Raw genomic sequence first — 21247 nt, 5'->3', positions numbered from 1 at the left:
GAGCGAAGCTTGCTGATGGCCCATACGATATCCAAACATTCCTTCTATGTTACAGAGCAGTTTGCTTCCGCCTTCGTCAATGTCTGGCTCGCATAACTGACTGCGTATTCCTCATAACCGTCCAGTCGTAGGGCGAGGACTGCACCAAATCCCACACCGCTGGCATCGGTGTGGAGTTCGGTTGGTGCGCGCGGATCGCAATGTCTGAGTATGCGTGGCGACGTAATTACCCGGCGTAGCCTCAGCAAAGCGTTTCGCAGTCAGGGGACCAGTCAGAAATTTCCCCACTTTGACCTAGAATCTGCGTGAGGGAATTATGGAGTCAAAGTTCCAAACAAAGCGCCAGAAATATGAGCAGAGGCCTATGAAGCTTCGCAGGTCCTTCATCGTAGTCGGCTTTGGGAACTCCACCACGGCACGAAGTTTCGCTAGATCCGGGAGAATGCCGTGTTTAGAGATAACATGGCCCAAAACGGTGAGTTTCCGGGAAGCGAAAAGGCACTTTTTAAGGCTCAGCTGCAAACCGGTGGAAGTAAGACATTTCAATGCTTGTTCCAGAGGTGTTAGGTGGGTCGTAAAATCAGGTGAAAACGGACGATGTCGTCTAATTTCATACCACGCAATACATTGTCCATCTTTCGTTCAAATATCGCGGTCGCATTACAAACTCCGAATGTCCGGACATTGAACTCGTACAGGCCATCTGGTGTTACAAATTCCGTTTTAGAACGATCGGCGCCGGCCATGGGCACTTGCCAGTAGACGGACCTCAAATCCAATGATGAGATGTACTCGGCCCCTTGCAAGCTGTCAAGAGCGTCGTCAATCCGGGACAGCGGGTAAACGTCCTTGTGAGTTATTTCCTTGAGAAGCTTATAATCTCCCTTAGAACAGAATGGATCCATCTTTTTCTGGACAAGTACCACGGGGGAAGCTCAAGGGCTCATCGATTGTCGAATGACGTCGGTTTTAGTACGTCTACCACGTGTTCCTCAATAACACGACGCTCGGTGGAGGGCACACGATACGGTCGCTCCTGCAATGGTGCGTGGGTGTCAGTGTCGATCTGATACGAAACAGTTGACGTGCGGCCCGAAGGAGTGTGATGACAGTCGAGTGATATACTGAAGCGTTCTAGAACGGTCAATAGTTGGTCACGTTCGGCCGAAATAAGGGCATTGTCAATGGAGTTCAGCAACATATTCGCATCAGGCGAGATATTATGTAAGCAACTGGAGATAAGCCCGGTGATATGAACGGGAGAAACGTCTTCGGCTACGTCGATAAGAAGGAAAGAGTCAACTTCTTCTACAACGCCAAGGCATTCACTGCGAAAAAATTTCATGGGGCACGGAGTTGGGTTTAGGACAGGCACAGAACAGGAGCCAGATTTGATGTCGACGACAGCGAACGGTAGTACGAAGGATTTGCGAAGCCAAAAGAGACCAGAAGGAGCGAATGTGACTGTGGCGTCCGAAACACTGGTGCACGGCAACTGCACAAGCACAGATGAATCCGGTGCAATGTCCGTGACATCAGCAACAAGCAACTTTGCGGCGGCTTTCTTATAATTGTTTTCAAGTACCGGGAACAGCTCTACTTCAATGCGCGCGCACTCAATGATGGCGTGATAGCGTTACAAGAAGCCCCATCCGATAAAGAGATCGTGAGAGCATGACGACAGTACGATGAGCTCGATGATGTAGACGACCCCTTGAATTGTAACCCGAACGGTGCATGCGGCGAGCGGTTCAATGGGTTGCGCATTCGCGGTGCGCAGAGTAACACTGTATATAGGGGTCGTCCCCTTTCGTAACAATCGGCAAAATTTGTCGTCAATAACAGAAACCGCAGCTTCAGTACCAATGATAGCCAGGGTAGAAACACCACCAACATAAAATTTGAAAAAATTAGGTGGCGAAGAAGGAGGACTTTGGCATTTCGACGGTGACGCTGTTCTTGCCTCCGGAACTGTGGCGTCTAGTTTTCCGTCTGACTAGTCGAAAGGCGACGGCTCATCGGAGAGAGTGAGCAGCGTCATAGAGACTGCGAGTGACGGCTGTCGATGTCACGGTCATCGCACGAGATAGGTGTCGAAAACGAGGCTGGGGCGTGCGTCATGGCCGGTGAGGGCGCATACGGAAAGGACCACGGTGAGTTGCGCGTACCTGTCATGCCACGGCGGCAGTAGCGTGCCACATGTCCCGCAATCCCACACGACTGGCAGATACGGCGATATCGGGCATGCGCCAAGGGTTTGCGAATGGAGACGCCGGATGCGGCACGTCATGCGTGGGCCGGATGCGTTGAACCACTGCAGTAGCATGACTCCCAGAGCTTGCGGCAGTCTTGTTCTGCGGGTTTACGAGTGAGAGCCCTCTCTCTGCAGAGTTAATTGCCCTTTTGGCAAGCGTTGATGACTTCACCAACAGTGCGAGGGTTTTTTGCAAGCTACATTTGGAAGGCATCGTCGTCTCTGCTTTTAAGGATATGCTTGATTTTTCCGTCTTTGGTCATAGCGTTGTTTGCCCTTTTACATAACTAACGGATGTCCTCGATGTAAGAGATAAAGGTTTCGTTCGTGCGCTGAGCGCGCTCGGGCAAACGCTGTTCAGCGCGCAGTTTCCGAACCGCTTGGCGCCCTAACAGTTTGGTAAATTCGGTCTTGAAGTCTGACCATGTGCTTAGATCAGACCCATGGTTCTTATACCACGTCTCTGCAACACCGGTCAAGGAGAGACTGGCGTCGTTCTGCTTCAGTTTATCTCCCCAGTTGTTATGGGTGCTCACCCGTTGGAATATGGTGAGCCAGTCCTTAGCGTCCTGGTCATCAGTGCCGTTGAGGAAGGGCGAATCCCGTTGACGGAACGTGCCAGGGCAGATGACAGGTGCCACAGGAGGTCTGAACTCGTGGTGGTTACCCTGACAGATCGTCAAGGGAAGTGTCCGACGACGCAGCTCCAGGGTTGACAAATGGGGACAGAGCGGCACCTCAACCTCCACCAAAAATTGTAAAGGAGACACTCGACGTTCCTCGACGGATGGCCTCGTTTATTCGGGAACGAGGGGCCAATGCGACCAGCTTGTTGCGAGGCTGAGCCTGAACGAGAGCGTCCTCTTCTCGCGGCATTCGGCGCATACCCACATAAGAGGATTTGCGTGTTATGGCTGATGCTCGTCACAATTACTTCCATGTGCGCTACATAGATACTTGCTACAATTGAAACATCAACTTACGAAATATTGTTACATAATGTCGCACTGGCGAACATAAAAAGACTTCCTTGCCAAGGTATGGGCCTCCTCTCGCCGCTCTGCCTGCATCAGTATGACTCGTTATCCCCGCACAGCGGCAGCGGACGAAGGAACCTTTGTATAGTGTTTGCTGCGTGACACTGGTACGTCATGCACGTGAGTAGAAAGGGGACATCCCTTCATCGCTTTAACTGTGATTCTGTAGAAGCTATGGCGTGTGTTATCAGGCTGCCTGTTTGCGCCAGAAGACAAAAAAAAAACTGAATTGAAAGAACGTGGCATGGCAAACTAGGCATATTTATTTGTTTATTTATTTGAAATACTGCCAGTCTCTTCTTGAGACCAAGGCAGGCGGGCATACAAGGGTGTATTCGTATACATACAAAAGTACTTAGTCGGTAGGTAGTACAACAGTAATAAGAACAAAATGTCAAAACAAGAACACGGGTTAAGTAACTGTGGTGTAAGCGTCATATTTTAGATATCAGATATTTATAAAGGATACAAAGGAAGGGAAACGTGTAGAAGGGTTGAGCAACGCATAATACAAACATAATAATTTGAGGGTCCGCAGTTTTAAAGGATGCCAACAAGGAAAGTGCACTCAAATAAGCAAAAAAAGCAACTTGTGTAAAGAAAAGAGATTGGTATACAGACTAACCATACGTTGCGCAAACCATAACGACAATACCGCGCCGAGCGGAACCGTAAAAAAAGTCTCAAAACCATGAATAATCAAGTAAAAACACTGCGGGAAGTTTGCGCATGCGGGTATATAGTATTTACTACAAAGCAAGAAAACAAAAGATAAGGAACATTGTGAGGCAAGTCATACATATTGTATTCCAAGAAAATACATTACAGATAAGTTAGTGCAGTCAAAATTCGCAGTGACTGAACATGATGCTGTACGTTATGTAGACGCAAGTTTAGCGGTGCTCGCCGTAAGTGTACAGAACACATAAGATCCGAGTCCACACTTCATAAAAATTAGGGTTGCATGTTTCACTTTCCTGTTAATTGGTAATGTTGGCGATTCTCGACAAAAAATCAGTAAGTGAATCTGTATTAGTAACCGATGGGTCCAAGCGATTCCATTCTCGGATAGCAGGCGCGAAGAAAGAATATTTGAAGGCGTCATTATTGCAAGGATATTCAGTCAAAGTGTGCGCGTGTTTTTGCCTTGTTTGCCGGGATTCTGAAGGGTGGATGAACTTGTATGTGTTGATTTTATAATGATTGTGCAATAGTTGAAAGAGAAATTTTAGACGGGCTTGTTTAGCTCTAACCTGAAGTGTATGAAGTCCACAGTCCAATAGCATATTAGTTGGTGAGTCAGTACGTTTAAATTTATTGCAGATAAATCTTACAGCTTGCCTCTGTACCTTTTCTAGTCTTTTTATGTTAGTGATCGTACAAGGGAACCAAACGGTGCTGGCGTATTCTAATACTGGTCTGACATAAGTGGTGTAGGCTAAAAGCTTAGTTGATTTTGGTGCGAGCCTTAGACACCTTCTAATATAAAATAATTTGCGCAACGCAGTGGATGTAATGTGAGTGATGTGTAAGTCCCATTTAAAGTTGGATGTTAAAATTACGCCTAAATATTTGTGTTGATGTACTTTCACCAGTTGCGTGCCGTTAATGTTGTAAGGGTAATTCATGGGTTCTTTCTTTCTCGTTACGGTCATGCACACTGTTTTTCTGAGGTTAATCTTCATTTGCCACTTAGTACACCAGTTATCAAGTTGGTTTAGAGATTCCTGTAAAGCGACCTGTTCTTTGGAACTGTTGATTTCTTGGTACATAATGCAGTCGTCAGCAAAAAGTTTGATTTTACAAGAAATGTTTTTCGTTATGTCATTTGTAAGAGAGGTTTGCAGGGAAATATAAACAAACGCCAAGAGAGGAAAATACGATGTTCGTATAGCACACCTATAGTGAACCCGGTTTTAACGAAATGCTGCTATAACGACCAAATGTTCGTTTCTCGTTACCATTTGTGTACATCGATTTCATGTCCACATATAGCGAAAAACGGATGCAACGAACTGATTTCTCCGTTTCCCTATGTGTTCTTTATAAGCGGTCTCGGCTGTAGTAACAAAACGCTTTTGCAAAGTGTTGCCGGACTTTCTCCCAGGCAGCGAGTATTCATTCTTTTGAGCCCCGAGTACTCCCTTTTCTGACGGGAAGAATTTCTGTCTAGGTCAGCCCCTCCGTAGTATTCAGACGTCTGAATGAGTGCCCGAATCACTCAATGAAGCCATGCAATTTCAAATACCGGGTGGAAAGTAACAGCGCATTAAACGCCAAGGGACGGAGAAGAAATTCACCAGACGGGCGCTGTCTCATGAATTCGTGAACCGGGTGCGTAAGCCAGCCTTCTCTGACGCTGTGCGAAAAGGAACGAGCTTTTTTAGATGCCACCTAACTCTGTTAGCATTTATCTAGCCTTTACGCGGTTTTATCACAGGTTTCAATATTTTTTTTTTGTTTTCACAGCAACCGATAGTACGTGTCGGCTATAAATTAGTGTTCCCTTCCAATAAAACACTAGTTGCGAGTCAGTGTCCGTCTTTTGAATTTTTTTCTGCGTCGCTCGTCCTCTATTTCGCTTACTTTCAATCATGAGTACGTACAAACTCGCCCAACTTTCCATCTTTTTCCTAATACCGGTTGCAGCAAGTGCGGTTTCGTGGAACCTAAGTGCCCCCTCTAAACCGCATATGAAAGCTATTACACTCGTTACGCCTCTGCATTTCAAATGACAAAAACACTCACTTCCAGTGAAGCCCGAAACCATATTCCGTGCTGTTGGAATGCTTCGCGACATCAATAAATTCCCGTACCACGCCGGCATATTCAACGTTCAGATCGAGCTTATTTGGCCCATAAATGGAGTCCAGGAAAATATACGAGCAAAGGCCGTCTTCCGGAAGCAGGAGCGGTGAAGCCATGTGTTCTATCCGCGCTGTGCAAGTTAGGGAATTCAGCAGCTTTTCACTACCTCCTGGAGAGATAGAGAGAATAAAGTTAACACAAGGAAAAGCTTCAGAGAGGCGACTTGATTGTCATGAGGCGTTTCCTTTTAGTGGTTTTAGTGTGCAGCTTCTTTGGGCACCCCAAGTAATTGATTCACTCTTCATGGTAAACAACGGTGAATAATGTGAGCAAATCAACAGTAACCGCCTATTAATTGCACGTATAAATTGGTGAGTGTGTCTATGTAAGAGAAACTGAGGTGCCAGGTTCAGTACATACTTATTCCGGCGAAATACATATACAAATTACAACGTTTGACAACGTTAGTGGCATATGTAGATGAGTGGAAAGAGCAAGTATGGGTATATAACTGTAGCTATATAAACCCGATTATAATGAATTTCAAGAAAAGCCTATTTCGAAAGCTTTGAAAGAAAGTAAAAAACTCCGTATCTTGCCTGCCGCCAGAAAGGAGTGCTTTAGAATCTGTGCACCGAAGACTTTCTCGAGTGTAATAGAATCCCGAATCGAAAGAGCACATGGGGTTAGTGCCTCTATTACGGTCTGTTTATTGTAACGAAGGAATTAACGTATTCTCACGGGCAAAAGGCAAGGGCATTTTAATGTTGATCTTCGCAGTGCGACAGCTATGACATCTGATCTGGACAGCACATTGGAATAAATGCTTTCAGAAAGGTTATTCGTGATCCCACCCATGTTCAGATCTACTCGTCTACTCTCATTGATCTGTTTTTTACAAGTCAAAGCACAATCTCAATTTGTTCAGCAGCACTTGCGGCACCAATTAGTGACCATTTGCGGATATTTTTCGCGGTAAGAAATAAAATACGGAAATCCAGATCCACAAAGTAAACGACATAAAATATTGTGACATAATTTCAACTACCACTGAATCTTTTGCAAGCAGTTTGGTCTGTACGGACTGGAAGGACACTTTGCACTGCGAAGAGCCTGATCAGGTATAAGAAGTATAAAATTTTTTATAGCAACGTTTCCTTATGTTAAAAAAGTTAAGCCTCGTAAGGCCCGAACACATTGCATAATTAGCGATTGCCTAAAAGCGATTAAAAAAAAAGACACCCTTGAAATTTTTAAAAATGCCGAAATAAAACAAACTCAGACAACGAAGTAAACACTATTTTCAAAATCTTTAAGAATGGGGCGACTGGAAGTTGTGAAGCTGTCTGGAAACGCCTAGACATTCTCCTAAATCAGTCCCCAAACCAAGATACTGTTGTGCTAGACATTATCGTAAACGGAGAACAACTGGAAATGAAGTACGAATGCGTCCAATGATTAGTTTATCTCTGTCACTAATAGTGCTAATTCCCGAGACTTCAGAAAATTTTTATCCCCCAAATTGCGAGAAAGGGCATTTTTATATGTGACAGACGAGGCAGAAATCATAGACGTATTTTATACGTCAAAAATAGCAGCTGTTGTGATAATGAAGGCTTACAAACGAAACCTGTTAAGAATACTGTGAGATTATATGTGCAGTATTGGTTCATACAAAAAATGTATCATTCTCAGAGGGGAAATTCTTAAAGAAGCGTAGTTAGTTAAAGTTTCCGTAATTTGTAAGCGTGATCATATCCACGGCGTGTTTATATACTATATCAGTATTGTCAATATTTTCTGAATTATTCAAAACGCTGATCCATAAAAGTATGCCAGCATTTATAAAAAACAGATGATCAATTCGGCTTTACCAAAAATCCAACTACTGAAACGGCATTACCTTTACAGAAAGAAATAATACTAGAATCTTTCGGAAACGAAACCTATACTTTAAGAGCCTTCGTTCATTATTCCAAAGCACTCGATGAATGAATCACAACACTCTTTTCCTAAACCTTTACAATTAAGGTTTTCAAAGTACGCTTCTTGTGCTTCTAAAGAGTAATTTGTGTGAACGGAAGCAACACGTAATCATAAGCAATTATAGACCACACTTTAAGGCTTTGTTAGGCGGTGTACCTCAAGGTAGCCTCCTCCAGCCATGCCTGTTTATTTATACATAAATGATATCGTAAACATTGACAAAGAGTACAAGCTAACGACACTAGTCAATGTTTACGAGAACCAACATTACATATTTAAAAGCGAACAACACTCAAAAACATTTGAATACGTGGAGCATAAGTAATTATTTAAGCCTAAACGTTTCCAAAACTAAAGAAGTATTATTTTGACCAAGAAACAAAACAATTGACTCGGAGCATTGTTTAACAATTGGGGAAATTATTAAAGAATGGTTGAAACGCTAAAAAATCTTGTGGTTGTTATTTAACAAAACTTGTTTGGGGGATAGTTGGTTCATGACAGGGGGGATAGTATGTTCACGGACACATGTTCTGCAATGGACTTCTTGGAGCCACTATTTGAAGCTCCCTCGCAGCGTTGGCGTGTTATGCCGCTTACGTTTCTTGTTGCCCCGAAATATAAAATTACGACTATATAATTCATTTTTCTGCTATATATTATGGTATTGCTTCCTTGTGTGGGGTACCACAACCATTACAAATCTGGATAAAGTCTATAAATGTCAAAACAAGGTCGCTAGGGCAATTGAAAATGTAGCATATAACGACAGCACAGGCCCCGTTTTCCATAAGCAAAGCATGGTTCCTGTCATGACTTGCATGACTTGTAAATTTCGGGGATACTCAAGCGATACGAAATAAACACCTCGTCCGCTTAAGAGAACGTCCGCCTATAAAAACATGCCGCTTCCCTGAAGGGCGGGCCATCCTTGCACTTGTCGCGCCACTACAAAGAGTTCGGCTGCGCTCCACAATTTAATCGGACAGTCGTGATGATGAGAAGACACAGCCAGCGCATGCGGGAAACAGCCGAAGCTTATAAGATTATAAAGAGCGGAGATACGCGCGTGAGCCATCCGCCATTTCCGCTTACGGATGATGAAGTGCAAGTCGGGTGCCTAAGTAGGTACTTAATTTTTTTGAGCCGTGTTTGGTTTTTATCTAACTTTTTTGCTTATATACCATGAGTTTTTTCTAATAAAAATTCAGTTGCGAGACAGCGCTTGTGTCGTCCTTACTCTTCTTGTCAGGTTTTCGTATGTGCTGCCCATTACGAACGCACTTCAAATCACCAAGTTCGCTAGCTTATTAAAAACAAAAGCCATTCCACTCAATGAGAAAGCTGTCGGAAGTGCAATGCAGTCATTCGCCATAATGGGATGAACCACCCTTATCTGCTTAGTGCTACCACCCCATGCAAATCAAATTTCCCTCCTTCGCAGTGCTCGCGCACGCCCAGCCTGACACTGCGCCAGCGGGAGTTCTGTTCTCTTTGTGCTGTTCTCTCCGCACGTGCCGGTGTTGCACTGCCACATTTTGCGCAAGTGCGAATATTGGATTGGATTGGATTGAATTAAATTGGATTGGATTGGGCTGTATTGGACTGAATTGCATTGCATTAGATTAGATTGGATGGATTGCATTTGGATTGAATAAGCAGCAGTACGCATGATAATCAGCTAATCCGAGACAACCAGGAAAGCTAAGCATAATTAGCTGAACCGTAGCTCACGCTCCGTATATCCTGGCATAGCCGAGCTAAGCCGCTGCTAAGCGCCAGCGGTTCACGAGTTTCGAGCGCTTATGACTGGATAAACCGCTTGGCGTTCGAAGCCTCTGAGTTACGCCGCGGCGAAGGGACCGTGACAGGCTACAACTTAACGCCATGGCAATATGTTTGGTTCGAGCGAGCGAGCTAGGACGCCAAGGCGAGCGACTAAGGTGCTCTGCACTTAAAACAACGATCTATACTTAACGTAGCTCTATGCATTAACAACCCGTCCCCGTGCCTACGATACTTGTTTCACGCACACGTGGAGTTCCCAACACACGCACAGACTACTGTCTACAAATACATAAATATACCCTACCGATTGTAATATTGTGCTTTTGTAATATTGTAATATTGAACTTTTGAGATCGGAAACCTCTCATTCATTGTATAGTCTTGTTCATGATGATTGTGAAGGTGACTATTGCTAGAGATATTTAAAAAATTTTCTTAGTCTTGCGTAACCGTGTCACTGGTCGTTTTATTGGAATGTACTTATGCCTGTTTGGTTCGATAGATTGATAAGGCTAAGCATGCCGCGAAATTGCTTTTTAATTGATTTTATTATGAACACAAATATTGTTGTCAGTTGAATGTATCAATTATGGCTAACCGTGCCAGAAAAGTGTGCTTTCTTCGAACGTACTTATGCCTGTATCGTTCAATGTATAATGACGGCTAATTCTGCCATAGAAGTGCTCTTGTATAAAACCGTTTCCCTTTATCTTCTTTGAATGAATCTGCCAAATTGTTTCGTTAATGTATATGAATTTACATTGCAACTGCTGGCTGAGCTGCATAAGGAGCACAGGCCTAGTCACGCCCAGTTAGGCTTTTTGCCTCTGTCCCCAGAATATCAAATATGTTGAAATAAATACGACTAACTTTTGCTCTGATAACATGTTTACTAGGCCAAAAGGACCTACAGACAGCACTAAGCTGACAGTCAGAACAAGGCACAAGAAGTACCGTGTTTACACCTTACCTTCTCTGCGTGTAGTTCCCGGCGTTCCGGTAGTCGACCGACGCTCGACCGCGGAAGAGGACCCTGGGTAGAGAGCGCGGAGAACGAACTGCGTCACTACCCCGCCCCTGTAAATGCATCGTCCCGATGCCTCGTTCAGAAGGCCACGGGGCAAGCAGCAGTTCAATAAGAAGCCGCTTGGGTGTAGTAAGGCTTCATTCGTGCGACGTGAACAACGTCGGACTGTGTCGTAGTACGAGGAGGACGCACAGCTCTCCCAGGAAAAGCTTTGGTGCTGACGTCGCTTGTCTGACGCAGAACTTTGTAGGGACCAAAGAAACGAGGCAGCAATATTTCGTAGGGACTCCTCCGGCGAATGGAGCTCCACACCAAAACGAGTTCTCCTGTGGGGTATGTAACCTCTCTGTGTCTCGCATTGTACCACCATGCCTCGTTTTCTAGTCGCTACCCCATGCGCTGCCACTCTATCCGCCATGTGACTTTTCGCACTGTGCAATTTCTGCGCGTCTGTGCTGGCGACAGTTCACTCGTCCAGCAAAATCATGGAGTCGAACATTGTCAGAATGTCTCGACCAAGAGTTAAGCGGAAGCGGTGAATCGAGTTTCTTGCGCCGCAGTATTGTAGGCGAAGCTGACGTACGGAAGTATAACATCCCAGTTCCGGTTTGCCAATGCCAACATACACGGAAAGCATATCGAGCCTGGTCTCATTCAGCCGTTCCGTAAGTCCGCTCGTTTGCGGGTTGCAGGGGATTGTTCGGCGGTAGTTCCAGCAGCACGTTCACACCCACTTGTGGAAATAGTATTTCTGGATGGTCAACCGGTTGTAGTAAAGCCTCGGGTTTTGCGGACGGAGTTTTGCTCCTCTTGCAGTCGTGGCATGTCTGTACGTATTTCTTCGGTCAGCAACCTTCGGCCAATAATGCCAAGGCGTATGCAGGCTAGTGTACGGGCAAAGCTGAGATACCCGGATGATGGATCATCATTAAGGGCGTATAAAAGTTTTCTGCAATGATTTCCGTGGGACAAGCAGGCATGTATTCTCTGTGGCATCGAATTTTTTCTTGCACAGGACGTTGGTGTACAAGCAAAGCGATGTGCACCCTCCGACAGTTTTAATAATATCGCGGGAGCGACGAACGATCAGCATGCCAGCGCCCAATAACGGTGTCTAGCGGCAAAATAGGGAATAGCACGCGCACGAGCAGAAGCCCTCCCCTGTGGGATCATCGTCTGCTAGGCTGTTTTCTTGAGAGCGATCTCCATCCTGGCGCGGTACCTGTATGACTGTGTTTGAAAAAAAACCGGGGTCATTGGAAGCACAGCAACATCTCCACTGAGCGTCCGATTTTTTCTCTCGTAACAAGAGCCCAGCATGTTCGTGAGGAACACTTACTCTGCGTAACTACGTTTTGCCGCTAGCGAAACGGTTGCCGCAGGTACGAAAATGGAGCGGGGTGTTCCTGTACTCATACCGCAAGCGGCACTCATACCGCAGATATTTTTACACGCGAATGCGTGCTCTCGGCTATTTCCGTGCTTGACACGGTGATAAGGCAGTTACATGCCAATCGGGCGTCGCTCCCCTGATATTACTTAAAAGTTAACAGGCTGTACGGCAGCGCGCGAAACCTCAGGGCAGTTTAGAACGTTGTCACCTTCGAAGTAGTCGACGAGAGGTCGAAGCTCTCGATCATTTCGTTGGTCTTGAGAAAGGTCACATGGAATTATGGCGACCAGAAATCGTCAAAATGGCTCTGGTCTGTGCTAGTTGGTATATCTTCGGTGAGAATCAGCAGTGTGTCGTTGTTAGTCTCTCTTCCTTTTGTGTTCGTTTTATTCAAGCAGATTCCCACCGCAGAAATCGTCCATTGTAGAAATTGTATCGATCGGGGTGCAGGAGAGGCAACCTGCGTCACTGTGTTTCCAACCGGACCTTGGAGACGACACTAACATCAAACTCTTGTAACCTGAGGCTCCAGCGAGCGAGGCGTCCAGATGGGCCTTTCAGGTTGGCCAACCAGCATGGAGAGGGATGGTCATTAGCCACCTTGAAATGTCGCCCGTATAGGTACGGTGAAAATTTGGTGACGACCCAAGAAACAGCTAAGCATTCTTCCTCTGTTGAGGAATAGTTGGCTTCGGCGCTTGACAGCATACACCTTCAATAAGATATAACCCGATCCACACCTTTTTGCCACTGCACAAGTGGGGCACCTAATCCAAACTTGCTTGCCTTCATTTTCAGTTCAGTGTAAACGTCCTCGTTAAACTGGCCAAGTACAGGTGGACTCTGCCATCGACTATTGAGCTCGTCGAACACTGCACACTATTTTGGACCCCAATTAAACTGCACGTTGTTTTTTGTTAGTTGACTTAACGGATGGACTATGATGGAGATTGATTGATTGATTGATTGATTGATTGATTGATTGATTGATTGATTGATTGAAAATATCTGTATTCAAAAGAAAAGAAAAAAGAGAGAGGAACGAAGGTGGCTATTTTAATTCAAGGATTGCAGTGGCCTGCATCGGCGCTAGTTTCTCTCCACCAGCCATCGCTGGCAAGCAGTCTGATCTCTGCGCAGGGTGGCCTCCCTTTGCTGCGTTGACGTGTGAGTGGGTGTACTGTTGGAATGTACTGGCATTCCAGCAGTCTGTGTGGTACGCGTCCGCCCTCTCCCAGCAGTGTGGGAAAAAAGAAGAATATTACGTGTTCTACCAGCAGTGTAGTGTAGCCAGTTTAGGTAGTGTGTATGTCTGTAATCTCCTGAGAGTGTGCTCTTCTTCATTAGTGAGGCTTTCCTCCCGTGGTGGAAAGGTTCTTGTGTTAGGTCTCAATATGCTTAAATATTCGGTGAAGGTTACGCTCACCGTGTCCAAGAACTGGGATTGGTACAAGGCGCCCGGGATAACAAGACCTCGGACTGTGGCATTCCGTCCTCGTTCCCCTTGTTGCCCTTGTGTCCTGGCGTTCATGATGAGCACATCTTCCATTTGGTGTTTACGAAGAATCTGGTGACTGATTTTGAAGACATTGCCCTGTATGAAGTCTCTTCAGGCCTCTTGCGGAACAGCTAAAATTATTACCCTGTGGTTGGAAGCGATGGCTAGGGCGATGGCTGCTTCTTTCCCCTGGGTGGCGATCTTCGTCTTAAGGGTAGCCGAATTTACAACTCTTCCATCCGGTGTCATAACTGCCGCTACTATCTTTCCCTTTTGAGGTCCGGCGGCGTCCACATGTAGGGTGCTCCGGTTGCTGTCCCACAGTCGCCCTAGGGACTCGGCCCTGGCTCTCCTGCTCTCGGCGTTATGTATCGGGTGCGTATTCTTAGGTATTCGACTGATGGTAATTTTTGCTCTCATGTCTAGAGCAGGATCGTCTAGCGGCTCTTGCTTCCCGACGGGCATGGTGATACCTAACTGCTCCAATAGCCACTTTCCATTGGATGTTTGGCTTTGCTGCTTAATTTCGCCTCTCTTCCGAGCTTACTGTCATTCCTCGACTGTGTTATGAACCCCCGACCTCTAGAAGTCTGACGGGAAATGTGCAGTTTGGATTCCCCACGGCTGTCTTGTATCCTTTTCTCATTCGAATGTTTGGTTTTTTTGCCTCGCCCAGTGAGTCGCAGTTACGCCATCGTGTAGATTATAGGTGACACAATAAAAGTTTGCGCTAGCCGTGTAGCATCCCGTCCACCAAATCCGTGGCGTTTATTCCTGATTCCTCTTATCATCCTGAGGACTTGTTTTGTTGCTGCTCCGAGTTTTTTTGGCGTAGCTTCACTTCCCGTGCCTTGTGCAATGTGTTGCCCCAGTATTTTGATACAGTTGGGTCGAGGGACGAGCTCGCCATTGATGTTAACTTCGATGTTATCGCTTGTTCCTCTTCTGGGGTTCTTTAAGATTAGTAGAGCAGACTTCTTTGAAGCGCATTTGAGACCACTGCTTTTAGCAAAGGCATCAACCGCATCGGCGGTCCTTTGCAAGCTCTCCTCCACTTCCGCGTCACTCACTGTTCTGCACCATACCGTGATTTGTATGCATAATGGCGTCACGAATACCAGGAATGCTGTCCAGTGCAGCGGGGAGAAGTTTCATCGCTAAGTTGAAAAGGGGCGAGAGAACCGAACCTCGCGGACTATCCCTGCAACAGAGTTATCTGCTCCCATTCGATGTTGCCCAGGGATATAGTAGCTTGTCGCGTTGTCAGAAAGCTTCTGGTGTACCGGTAATTCTTCTGCGTGCATCCAATGTCCGTCAGCCCATTGGGTATACTGCTGTGTAGCACATCATCGAACGTTCCCATTAAGTCGAGAGCTAGGATGCACCTAGTCTGGGCCCAGGTTGGCTTCTCCAGGATATCTTTTTACACCCACAGCAACATGTCTTGGGTGGACATGCGTGGTCGCAATCCAAATTTTGTGTTTGCCAAAAGTTAGTTCTGAAGGAATTTAGTTAGCCTCGTGTTTATTACCCTTACGAATACCTTCCCTAAATATTAGGTAAGCGATATTCGTCTCAGGTTTTCTAGCTTCATTGCCTTGTTGGGTTTCGGGATAAATCTGACTTCGGCTTCATTCCAGCTTGGTGGTGTGATACCGAATTCCCAATATTCCAGGTATAGGTGTTCCGCGAGTTGGGCGATCGTGTCGTCGTCCAGGTTGAATAGTGGTTCAGCTGTAACAGAGTCCGGTCCAGGAGCTGCCGTTTTTTTTTCATGAGTGTTAATTCCGCTCTAAACTCTTCAGTGGTTATCATCTGTCTAGTTCCTCGTTCCGCTTACCTTCGTATTCGCGCTGCCCTTCTGGGGGATCGGTACAGAGGTATCTGTCGTCTAAGCACTCTATAAGCTCCTCATCTGACCCTTCTGTTAGATGTATCAGTTTGTTTAGGCGTTCTTGCGAGGCCGTTCTCACCCCTTTTCGGGTCTACCAAGGCCTTTAACAGTTTCCATGTTTTTGACACGCTTACGTTTTCTCGAATTTGATCGCACAGTGCATTCCAGTTCTGTTTTCTTAGGCTGATGGCGTAGCTCTCCGCTTCTCGATTGAGCACTTCTATTCTCTTCAGCTTATTATGTTTCTGTCATTAGCACCGCCTGGCGAGGGCTCTTCTAGCTTCCCATATGTGCAGGAGACGGGAACCTACAGCCGGGGTATTTACAATTTACTCCGTAGTATTTACAATTTTATTGTGTGACTTCATCTCTTCAACTACGTTTACGTCCATTCTTCTACGCTTCGTATAGAGATCGCCAAATTGACTCTACTTTCTCTCCATTTGTCCCATTCAGTGATTCTGGCTTCTCATTTTTTTCTTTTGCATCTAATACTATCGAAGTCCATCATAAAGATATAGTAATCGCTGCCTAGACGTTGGTCCAGGTTTTTCAGTTTGGGTTTCTGACGTTCCTTACCAGTGTAAGGTCTGGGCATGTATCTCTACTTGCACTACCACCCGTCCTGTCGGAAAATTTATTGCCTGTCAGGAGAGTCAGGCCCTCTTGGTTGATCGCCTCTTCTAATTTCCTCCCATTGGGGAAAGTGCTACGGTATCCCCATGAAGGGTGCTGGGCGTTGAAGTCGCCCCCAAAAATGGGCGGTTCCCTTAGCTCGCACCAAGAAGCCCCTGATCAGTTGAGACACTTTCGGTTTACGGTCTTTTCGAGGGCTGTACACGTTGAGGATGTTTACTCCGGCTGCACCTCCCTTGATGGGAAGGATGCTCACATGACTGTAAGGTGTCCAAGTCGAATGGGCTTATAAAATGACCGTGTAATATTTCTCTACTAGTGTGGCCGTCTACTGATCATGTTGGTACGTTACGTAATCCTTTAACTTGATCGGCGTCACACAGTTATTGTAGGAGAATAGCTGCCGGGGGGTCTGTCTTGTTGAGAGGTTGAGAGCCTTAGAGCAGATTGTTTACGCCCGTAGCCCCGTCAGTTCCACTGCCATACTCTTAACGTAGAGGCGTATGGCATATCCAGTCTATATCAGAATACCAGTCATTTGGCGTGTATCTTGGCTCCTTGCGTCTTTTTTCCTTTCCTGCATTTGTCTGCGTGTCGCGGTGATGGCCGTTTGGATGTATCTTCTATTTCCCGCTATTTGGTCTCCCATTTCTGTGAATGCTCGCTGTGCCTTCTGGAGCTGAGCTTGTGTTTCGTCTCAGAAGGTTCTAAACTCTTGTATGATTTGCTGGTAGATGTCCCCCAGAGAAGGTGGCGGGTGTGGTTGCGCTTGCCCATGTTGCTGCGGCTGCGCTTGCAGGAGGGAAGAGTTTGTGTTGGTCTCAATCATACCGTGCTGCTGAGTGTTCTTCTTTGTGAGTTCCTCAATGCGTGCTTTCATGTCTGCTAATTACTCCTTAAAAGTATTCTTCTCTTTTCCGAGTGACTGCAACTGGTGTGTTGTGTGTTGAGTGTGTGTTGTGTTGAGTGTGTTGTGCGTGTGCCGGAACGGGAGGCCAATCTGCACAGCTCACCTTACTCGATGTCGTTTCCACCCCTGGCAGCAGGTGGACCGAAGACGTCTGCTTTGTTGCTTTGGTTTGCCTAGCCGGAGGGTGCCTTCTGGTTTGTCGGTCCAGGCATTACCTTCGCGGTTGGAGCTCGTGGTCCTTGCTTCCCGGGCGGATTGCCGGCGGTGTGATGTGGATTGGCCACGTGTTGATGAGCATCCGCACGCCGTAGACGTCGATGTGGGAGTCCTCAACCGCACCTGTTGCCTTCCCCTCGATTGGCTTCTCCCTTCGCCATTCTTTTCGTTCTTGTGTTCACCGTTTGCAGTCTTCGACCGCTTGTAGGGGTGGAAGAGTTTGAGTGGACATTCCTTTGCGTAGGTTTGATGGGGTCCCTTGAATAGCGCGCATACGGGAGTACATGGGTGTTCGTCTGTGCGACTGGGCTGCTCACAAAAGGCGCAGGCAAACCTCTTGGTTTTGGGCAAACAGCTTCTCTGTGCCCCGATCCCCCACAATCAAGGCACGCCGGTCCGGTTTTCCTGTAGATTCAGCATCTCTTTTCTAGACAATTCGTATGTCACTGTGTACGGAACCGTGTACTAAGCGAAGACGATCATGGCGGAATTAGCGTTTCCCAGTCTCCTGGCGCCTAAGATGTTCAATCCCAGATCTTTGATTTCTCTTTCAAACTCGCCGTTGCTAGCCTGGGGACTGACACCGTGGATAATTCCCCTACACAGGTCGGTCGGTAGCTTGGGGAATGCGATGCCTTCTACCTCCTGTCTAGCTAGGTGGATGTGTTGAATTTTAGAGAGTTCGACTGCGTCCTCTTTGTGGCAGGTACATGCCATGATTATGTCCTGTTGTTCATGCATTCTTATTAGTGGCAATTCACGTAGTTGCGCACTCCGGGCTTCCCTAATGCTTCTCACAATTTCCCTCCCAGAGATTCTGAGTCTTATCGTGGTCTTGGGCTTGATGACAACCGCCAAGTTGCACAGACTGGGCATTTTAGGAGATTATGGTTTTTCACCAACCTAATTTTTCAGGGGTTCCGTTTGTTTCTTCGATTCGCAAGACTTCCTCGCCACGGTGGCTCAGTGGCTAAGGCGTTGCGCTGCTGTGCACGAGGTCGCGGGTTCCATTCCCGGCCGCGGCGGCCGCTTTTATGATGGAGGCAGAACAGGCTGGAGTAATGAGCAATGTACTTTGTGGTCCAAAGAATAAAGGACGTGGCATTTCGAGAAAATCTGATCAATGCTGAGCCTACCACTCAGTACGTGGTAGAGTTGCATTAAGTTGCTTCTATACCGCTATACATCACGGCTTTCCCGACTTGCTTTCAGTTTACTGTGACGCAAACAGCGGCCGAAGCAGCTGCAGTCGTCACTGACCGAGTGGGAGGGGAACGAGGAAGAAATTTTCGTTATTTGGTTAGCCATTTCTCCGTAATTAGGAAACCTTTCAGCACCGAATCAACGCTAAACTGCATGTGGAAAGGACGGAAACTTCCCCCCTCAGAGTCCCTTCAGTCAATTCTCAGCGAAATGTGTGGCCAGCTACCGAAGGCGGTGAGGGGTGCACTGTAGCCCATTCAACGACCTTGAACACTAGCGGGGCTCAGTGCCCTGTGGAATTCAGTCTTCTGACCACTCCTAACGTATGTCGGAAAGAGAGGCCTCGGTTTTATAATCTGATCGCACCTACACGATCGCGCCTACACGTCATTCTTCCCTCAATCTCTTTGTGACTTGTGCGGGGAGTTACAACCTGCCCGCATTTCACCCCGACTTCTCTCTCGATCATATTATTTCCACCTATGTATTCGATCAACGAAGTCATCGCTTAAACCCTTTTGCCCTAGAACGTTTGTTTCAAGCAGAATTCTTTTTCAGTGCGTTTGGGGCAATTTGAGACCTCAGAAACACCAGAACCAGACAGTGCATATACTGCTTAATTTGGAGGCATGAAAATGTGTAGTTTTTAAGCTATAAAATGTTTCTTAAATGTTTCCTAAATGCTACAACAGCCTTAGCCTACGGAAAAAATAATGCCGGTATTGGAAGTATTTTCAGACGTATGGACATTTTGAGGAACAAGGATTTCAGTTTCCTTATCCACTCCGCCCTCATACGTTTTGTCCATTGGAGATCTTTTTTATAGCGTCCAGCTCCTCGCAAACGCAACAATGGTGATGTCTATCGCAAGAGGCATCACCGAAGAAGCTTTTTCAGGAAAACTACCAGTTTTGGTTTTGTTCTGTAGGCGCCATAGGAAATTTTGTATGGTGTTGTAACGGACGGCACCAGAATCAGTAAAAGTTTGGCAAAAACCGAACGTACGTTTTATCCTTCGTCACGCTTTAACTTTTGATGAAGACATTTAGCCACAGTTGTGATTTCTTTGTGCGCGATGCGAAAACCAGCACTCAAGTCAAGCTTCGCCGAGGGATCGAATTGCTGTCTGGAAACAATTTGTTTTAAGTAAAATGAATGCATCCCACAAATCCCTTCACGCAGAACCAAGTGCACAAAAGTTCTGAACCTGTCGGCATCGGCGTCGTCGGCGTCGTCGGCAGGTCCGGCGTCGTCGGCGTCGTCGGCAGGTCCGGCGTCGTCGGCATCGTGAGTGCAGCTGATGTCTCGATGCCTTTGTCCACCGGGATAGTCGGTGCTCCTGTGTAGGGGAAATAAACGCAGGGTAATGTGGGTGACTTTATTAGAAAGCTAGCTGGCGATATGAAGGCCACAATGCGTTCGGAGATGTCACATGGTAATCTCAGCGCTGATGGAGAAGCCATTACGAAGTTGAGAATATAGAATAAACACAACATCCTTATATATGCATAAATTCGTCCCCATGTTCTTTTCGTATTGTTATCTGGGGAAAGGTGGCGAAAGGTGTTCCTATTACAGAGTTTTTTCAGTACGCATATGGAAAACACAAGCGGCGAAGCAGTAGTCAACAATGCTGCGTGCAACCGTAAAGCGTAGAAGACTAAAATGCCGTGGGGTGTAATTTCAGTGCAATTGTGTCGGGTGCTCTTATTTGTGACAACATAGTAATTGAATAAGAAGATTGTTGATCAAAGAAGAATCGTCTAGGACGTGACCTAGAGCTACGCTCTTAACCATCAACCAAGACTTCATGAAACAAGCATGACACGCTCGCTTATCTGTAAGAGTCTATCTATCTAGCCACAAATCAATTCCGAAGGAACCAAGTGTAGAACAATCATGATCGCGTGTTACCGCTCAGGAACGTCGTCAGGATCTTGGGTGCTGCTGATGTCGTGATGCCTTTGTCCACCGAGATGGCTGGTGTTCCCTTGTAGGGGAAATAAAACAAAAATGGGACTTGGCTCAGCTAACCTTGGATATGCAAAGCAAAAGTATCGCCAGGCTGGTTCAGTCTTCGTATCGCTTGCTTAACCTTCGATGTAGCTGCGTGGCCGAACCCAGTTCAAAGCGGTTCGGTAGCGTCCAACGCTCACAAACAGAGGGCCGGCTTCGCTTTCATTCTCGGATAAAGCGGCGTTTTTCTTTCGCGGCGAACGCAGCGCAAGATGGGTCACATCGTCCGAGAAGTCCAAGTGGCGCATGCGTGGGAGGCTGCTTGTTTGGTCGGCTGCCGATCAGTTGAGCGGCCGCTCCGTCACCGCCGCCACGGGAGCGCCCGCGATGTGAGCAGAACTGCTAAATGGGGCCTTGTGCGCAGCACCGAGAGCGGGTCCGGTGAATCACGCGATACGCCACGAGGAGTGCGCCGCCGGGGGTGTTTCTATGGTGAAAATGTTAACTTGCGGATCCCCCGCAAAACCGCCGGACGAAATTAGTACAGCTGCGCTTTAAAAGCAGGATAAAATGGGTGAATTTTTCGGCAAGCAAGTTTGCGATCTAAAAGACAGAACGCTCTGATTATTTCCGGGAAAGGG

The 21247-nt window shown here is 46.6% G+C and overlaps 1 long non-coding RNA gene across 1 annotated transcript; it reads right to left on the bottom strand.

Annotated features, from left to right (window-relative positions):
- Window positions 1-10843: 10843 nt before the first annotated feature.
- LOC144163983 (uncharacterized) lies at window positions 10844-20971 on the bottom strand. Its single transcript, XR_013320978.1, has 3 exons — window positions 20565-20971; window positions 19858-19989; window positions 10844-10906 (listed from the first exon to the last, which is right to left on the bottom strand). It is a non-coding gene; the product is annotated as an uncharacterized LOC144163983 (long non-coding RNA).
- Between the last annotated feature and the right edge of the window lie 276 nt (window positions 20972-21247).

Source organism: Haemaphysalis longicornis, unplaced genomic scaffold (genome assembly GCF_048455015.1).
Source record: "Haemaphysalis longicornis isolate Haplotype H1 unplaced genomic scaffold, Haemaphysalis longicornis Haplotype H1 scaffold_13, whole genome shotgun sequence".
In the NCBI taxonomy this organism is placed as follows: domain Eukaryota; kingdom Metazoa; phylum Arthropoda; class Arachnida; order Ixodida; family Ixodidae; genus Haemaphysalis; species Haemaphysalis longicornis.
The sequence above is the reverse complement of the archived record's forward strand: the minus strand, read 5'-3'. Positions and strand labels throughout refer to the sequence as shown.